The sequence below is a fragment of the Equus przewalskii genome, chromosome 5, assembly GCF_037783145.1.
Source record: "Equus przewalskii isolate Varuska chromosome 5, EquPr2, whole genome shotgun sequence".
NCBI lineage: Eukaryota > Metazoa > Chordata > Mammalia > Perissodactyla > Equidae > Equus > Equus przewalskii.
The window spans coordinates 57,995,418-58,001,443 of NC_091835.1; the positions used below are offsets into that span (position 1 = coordinate 57,995,418).

Sequence of the window (6,026 nt, forward strand, 5' to 3'; positions counted from 1 at the left end):
CAGCTGGAACATAAACCCAACCAAAACATCATTGTGTTGACAACTCCTCAGGCAACCATCCTCTTGACCACACCCATCTTTCATGCTATTTTCATTACACCTTGAGAAAACAACCCATCTGCCACTTTGAAAAAGTATTAATGCGTTGATAATTTATTAACAGAGATTCAGGGCAAAATACGCTAAGCTCTTTATCATCTTTGCCTCTCTTCACTGGAAGCAGAATTAGGATCAGCACTTAACAATGGGTAGAACAAATGAATAGTCTTGAGTCAGGCTGCCCAGAGTTCATTCAGGCAATCTTGAGGAGACTTGGAAATCTTAATACTTCACATTTTTTAGAGCTCTGACACAACAGACTTATTTTTTTTGTCTGAAAACAAGGCCAAATAGCATGGTATGGCAGATTATGGTAGACGCTTATGTTGGTTCTCTGAACCTGCATTTTGTTCTCCTCCTTTGTGGGGAGGGTGAAAAACTATCAATGACATTTCCAAACTCACTTACAGCTAGGAGTCCGGATGCGAATGAGGTTCTGCCAATTAGAAGCACTGGGACAGAGTGGGGAGGCGGAAGAGGCTGGCTTCCTGACAAGCACTTGGGCTGAAGGGTGCTGGGGACTCGCTTCAGTCTTTCCTTTTGCAGCCTCTGGCTTTGTGGGTGTGAGCCTTCAGGGCTGCAGCAGCAGCAGTAGGAGCAGAAGCTTCAAAACTCTGAACAGGAGCTAACTGATGGGACTTTGCCACGGGAGTGGCTGCCTGACTTTAGGTTGATTGCATATCCATATTTCTGGAATAGTCCTGATTTATACCCATTATACAAGTGTCATTATTAATAGGGCCCCTCTTACTCTAAAAAAATGCTCCTCGTTTAGACAGTAAATGTAGTAGCCCTACCTCCAATTCTCCAATTCTTCCAGTAAGATTTTGTAAATACCTAATTACCTGTATTTAAATTCTTTCTGTTTGAAATGCCTAGAGTGGTTACTGTTTCCTCAGCGAAACTTGACTGATGTCAAAGAGAAACCAAGCTGGACACCAGTTAATGGCAATAACGACAGATTTTGTTTAATAGTAACTGTCGCAATAGGGGAGAGAACCCAGTGTGACCTGAGCTCAACTCTGCTGAAATAAGAGGCAAGAGACTTTGTAAACACTGAGGTGTGCAAAAGGAGGGACACTGAAGAGCTAGAAGGGGGTGTTTGGTCACTAGGCCATTTGGCTAATTGGGCATATCCAGAGAAGCAACAAACAGTATTTTTATGACAGGGAGTGGTTGTACAAATTGGAGCAAGCTGTCCTCTCCCACAGGGGCTGGGAACCAGAGTGAGTTATCTCCTTGAACGTTTGCATTTCAAAGAGACGGCTCCCAGGTCCTTGAGGAGACAGTTTGAGTGGTAGAAGATTTACATCTCAAAGGAGCCCAAAAATGATTTGCAATTGCAAACTTTCTCAGGCAGCATTTTAAGAGGTGTTGGATGACATCCCAGGGACACAGCTTTAAGCTACTGGGAGCCATGCTTCTAGAGTTAGGTCAAGAAGAGAGTCTTCATCACTGATAGACCTGGGATTGTGGGATTTAGCATAAACTACTTTGGGAATGGCATTTAATACCCAAACATCATGTTACAGAGAGCTTGACTCCTGCATTCACCTCTTTTGAAAATGTCTACAAGAGGATCAGTGTGGCCCCTTCTCCAAGACAAACAGGAATGTGGAATTAGAAGCTCTGGGGTATACATTTATAAACATATAATAAAACAGCATTTTTTTCCCTATTGTTAGTGTGGGTTTTTAAAAGATATTTACTCTGATATTTATCACCTCAATTCCTATCCCTCCACAGGCAGAGAAGAAGCAAAGGAAGACTAAAATATTATAACTTGTGAATATCACGCTGACCATGAGGGGTCTAATTTGTGACCTGTACGTTAAAAAGGAATCTGGAGGCACTGCTGTCCCTATTTCTGAGCAGCCACCTTAAGCTTCCTGGAACTCTCTCTGAGTCTGGGCTGCTGGGGATCGTCTGAATTTCTCATCAAGACAGTCAATAGTTCCAGATCAAGAATTTGAGGACAGAGGTAAAGTTTATTCTGAATCTCTAAAACATTTCTCAACCCCGTGGAGGGAAAAATTTATTTGTTCTTCAGAATGAGGCACAAAACACATTTCATTATACTACTTTGCCTGACACTTGATTTATTTTACCAGTGGATCAATTTTTATAAATAGAAAGCAAATTATTATGCCTGAGCGACTTCAAAGCCTTCCCCTCATTCTGATTTGCAGCCGTGTTGCTTCCATGGAGAGCATCAGGGGGCTGCGCGTGCATGGGAGTGAAGAGGAGAAAGGGAGGAGAGGAGCAAGATCTAAAGAAACGATGAGGAGGGGCAAGTTGCCAGAAGCTCAACAGTTTGAAATTATAGCCTGGGTGAATTACTTGTTGTATTTCCTCAACTGAACTAAAGCTTGCTGTCTTGGAAAGAAAACCAGGAAGGTTAATTACTGAGGTGGGCAGTAAAAGATCACACACATTCCAAGGTGGTTAGACTAGACTCTACAGAGAATATTTTCACACAAAGTTTTGCATACCCAGGCCCTTTGTATAAACATGATCTGGAGAGAGTGGTATGGAGAAAATAAAAAATTTCAAGCATTTCAAGATTGATTATTTTCCCCCGTCTTTTGATTTTATTTTGAGGAGGGTGGCGAAAGAGAGAACTTCTTAAGAACAATCTTAAACGAGTCCGTTCAAGATAGATAATTGCTGGTGAGGACTAAATTATGCACTATTTTAATGGTTTTTAAAGACAGACTTTATTTTTCACAGTCGTTTTAGGTTCACAGCAAAATTGAACAGAAGGTACAGAGATTTCCCGTATACCCTCTGCCCGACACATGCATAGGCTCTCCCATTATCAACATCCTCTACCAGAGTGGTACTGTTTGTTACAACTGATGGACCTACAACAATAACACATCATCACTCATAGTCCATAGTCTACCTTAGGGTTCACTCGTGGTATTGCACATTCTATGGGTTTGAAAAAATGTATAAAAACACGTATCCATCATTATAGTATCAGACAGAGTAGTCTCACTGCCCTAAAAGTCCTCTGTGCTCCACCTATTCAACTGTTGATCCTTTTATTGTTTCCATAGTTTTGACTTTTCCAGAATGTCTTATATTTGGATTCACACAGTATGTAGCCTTTTCCTATTGGCTTCTCTCACTTAGTAATATGCATTTCAGTTTCCTCCCTGTCTTTCCACAGCTTGATAGCTCATTTCTTTTTAGCACTAAACAATATCCCATTGTCTGGATGTACCACAGTTTATTTATCCATTCACCTGACTGAAGGACATCTGAATTCCTTCCAAGTTTCAGCAATTATGAATAAAGCTGCTATAAACATCCATGTGCAGGTTTTTGTGTGGACGCAAGTTTCAACTCCTTGGGGTAAATACCAAGATCATGACTGCTGGATCGTATTGAATGAGTATCACTACTTTGACTTTCATAAGATTCCTCACCATTCACTCCATCTTCATGTAGATAAACTGGTATTATGTTTTCAAGGGCCCAAAATATTCATGAACTTTGTTTTCTTTTATTTGGAAAGGACAAAGCACATTTGATTTCTAAACTCTTTGTTCTTTTATGGAATGGAGTGAAATCCCTGAGCTAAAGCATATTGCTAAGAACTTGGAATGCCTTGTGTGGACTCTGTGTACTGAACTCTGCTTTGGTTCAGAGTTTAATTTCCTTTGAAGAATGCTCCTTGGATCTCAGTGCTTTTCCTGAGTTTCTGGTATGTGAAACTTATTTTCTCAATTGACATTAAGGAGGATCTGGGCTTATTTTTAAGAATTACAGATAGCCAAGCAATGTGCAAATACCATAATTTACCTATACAGAACAAATCAAATATGCCCTTTAGAACTGCATGGCTTAGCACCAAACACATTTTTAAACACTGTCATATCTCCTTCCTCTCTTCCCTCTCTTTTTCCTTCCCTCCATCCTACCTTCCTTTCTTCCTTCCTCTCTCATATATTTAACAGTTACTATAAGCCAGACTGATAGTAGCTAGAGAGAGTGAAAAGTAAAGCAGTATGGAAATATAAGTAGTAACTCTGTAAGCTTTGCTGGATAAGACAAAGGGTGGAGTCCAAGGACACACTTAATAACTCTGAAAACAAACTACCGTGAGGAAAATATGTTGGTGGAGATATAGTTCCAGAAACTGCACATGAAAACATGCATGGTCTGCAACTTATGAGGTTTTCTTAGCATAATGGTAGACCAATGAATATTATGACTAGCACATTTTTCAGCTATTAAGCAAATGGTGACACTTCTTCCCTTCTCCCCTCCCCATCACCCAACTAACCCTACTACCTTAGATTTGTTCATTACCACTGACTTTGTTTGAAGGAAGGTTTGTCCTAGTTGTGATCTCTCAAAAGTGAACCCTGAATGAAAGGATCCCGGTGGAGGTAGGGTATCTGGGGGGATCCCAGGATGCGTAAGTAGAAGAGAAGAGAAGGTGAGAGATGGAAGGGAGAAAACCCACAGGAGAGTGCGCTACGTGAGGTGGGTTAACTTTGCAGGCCGTGGGGTTCAGCCCAGCTGGGGATGCTCCCAGGAACTTAGAATTATCTCACTGAGGGACAAGGAAGTTGGGATACTCCTTTCCTTCCCTCATTGTTGAGGGTTGCTCCTTGTGTTGACTTCCCAGCACTTCCAGAATGCCCACAAGTATGGATAAAAAGAGCCTTGCACCGTAATGGCAAGAGTGTGGAAATACAAAGCATGCCTGAAACAGAATAAAGTCAAGATTTTTACATGGTCTTCTGTGCAGGCAAGCGGCCTGAGCAATCTCTCATGGGTCAGGGAGAGCCTGCAGATGGAGGGACAGATAGGAAAGCGTGTTTGAGGTGGGAAGTTGTCAGTGTGCCCAGAGATTGTCCATGAGAACTATAGGACCTCAGAGGAGGCCAGAGGGGATATGGGAGAGGGTGGGGCAACCATGTCTGGATGGGATTTAAAGTGTTTAGTTTTTCCTTGGTGAAACTTGAACCATATTGAGATGAATGCTTCAAAGCCTCCTCAGTGGTTGCTTTTTTGTGGGTACCAAGTCTGCACATGCTACGTGCATATTGGGACAATTGTAAAGACACTATAAAAGGTCCCCAGTGTGAGCAATGTGAGGACAGTAGGGTCTTTATGTTCCAGAGCTCATCATCATGTAGGGGAGGAAGACATTCCCTCTACTCACTCTGGGTCCTTCTGGATGGAGAATGAATTTATTCGCATGAGACAGAATAACAGGAGAAAATTAAACAAAGTTTTATAACATGTATACATGGGAGAGGCTCAGGCAACCTGAGCAACTCACCAAAATGGCTGAAGCCACCACCTGAAATATCATCTGCAGCTAAAGACAAAGGAGGATGTTGGGGGTGTAGGGAGTCAGTTATAGGAGGTTACCAGACAAGCACAGTAAACAAGAGTCAGGTTATTATGCAGACTTAAGTCCTTGCCTTCCCCATTGATAAGACTTTCTAGAGATAAGGTCATCCTCCTTCTTCCTGGTACAGAGAAGGAAACCCCTTTACAGATGGAGATTTCCTTTACAAATGTAAATGTCTCTTAACAAAGGGTAAGTCAATTCTACTTTTCAGAGTTTCTTTCCTGTCTGCAGTTTTTAAAAGTAACCAGCCCAAAATAATCCTCATGCCAAAGAGACATATCTTGGGGTGGCCAATTCCAGTCCCCCACAACCACACTCAGTGCAATGTGTCAGCATCTCACTCCTTTAAGAATTGCTTTTTCAGGGAAGCATATTGTAAAGTTTAGTAAAATTATTCCCTATAAAATTATGTGGAGATTCTTACAGGGAATTCTTTACCTATTAAGGACTAAATAAAAATACTTTTTAAAATAATGATTCTTTGGCAGTTTCAGAAAGCAGTCGAAAACTACTTGTTGACCTAAGTGTATTGTTAACTTCTACAAATCGT

At 41.3% G+C, this 6,026-nt stretch overlaps 1 long non-coding RNA gene across 1 annotated transcript; it reads left to right on the forward strand.

The window, feature by feature from the left end:
• The first annotated feature begins 1,351 nt into the window (after nucleotides 1-1,351).
• On the forward strand, nucleotides 1,352-2,648 carry LOC139083692 (uncharacterized). Its single transcript, XR_011540605.1, has 3 exons — nucleotides 1,352-1,733; nucleotides 1,846-2,080; nucleotides 2,289-2,648. It is a non-coding gene; the product is annotated as an uncharacterized lncRNA (long non-coding RNA).
• Nucleotides 2,649-6,026: the final 3,378 nt, after the last annotated feature.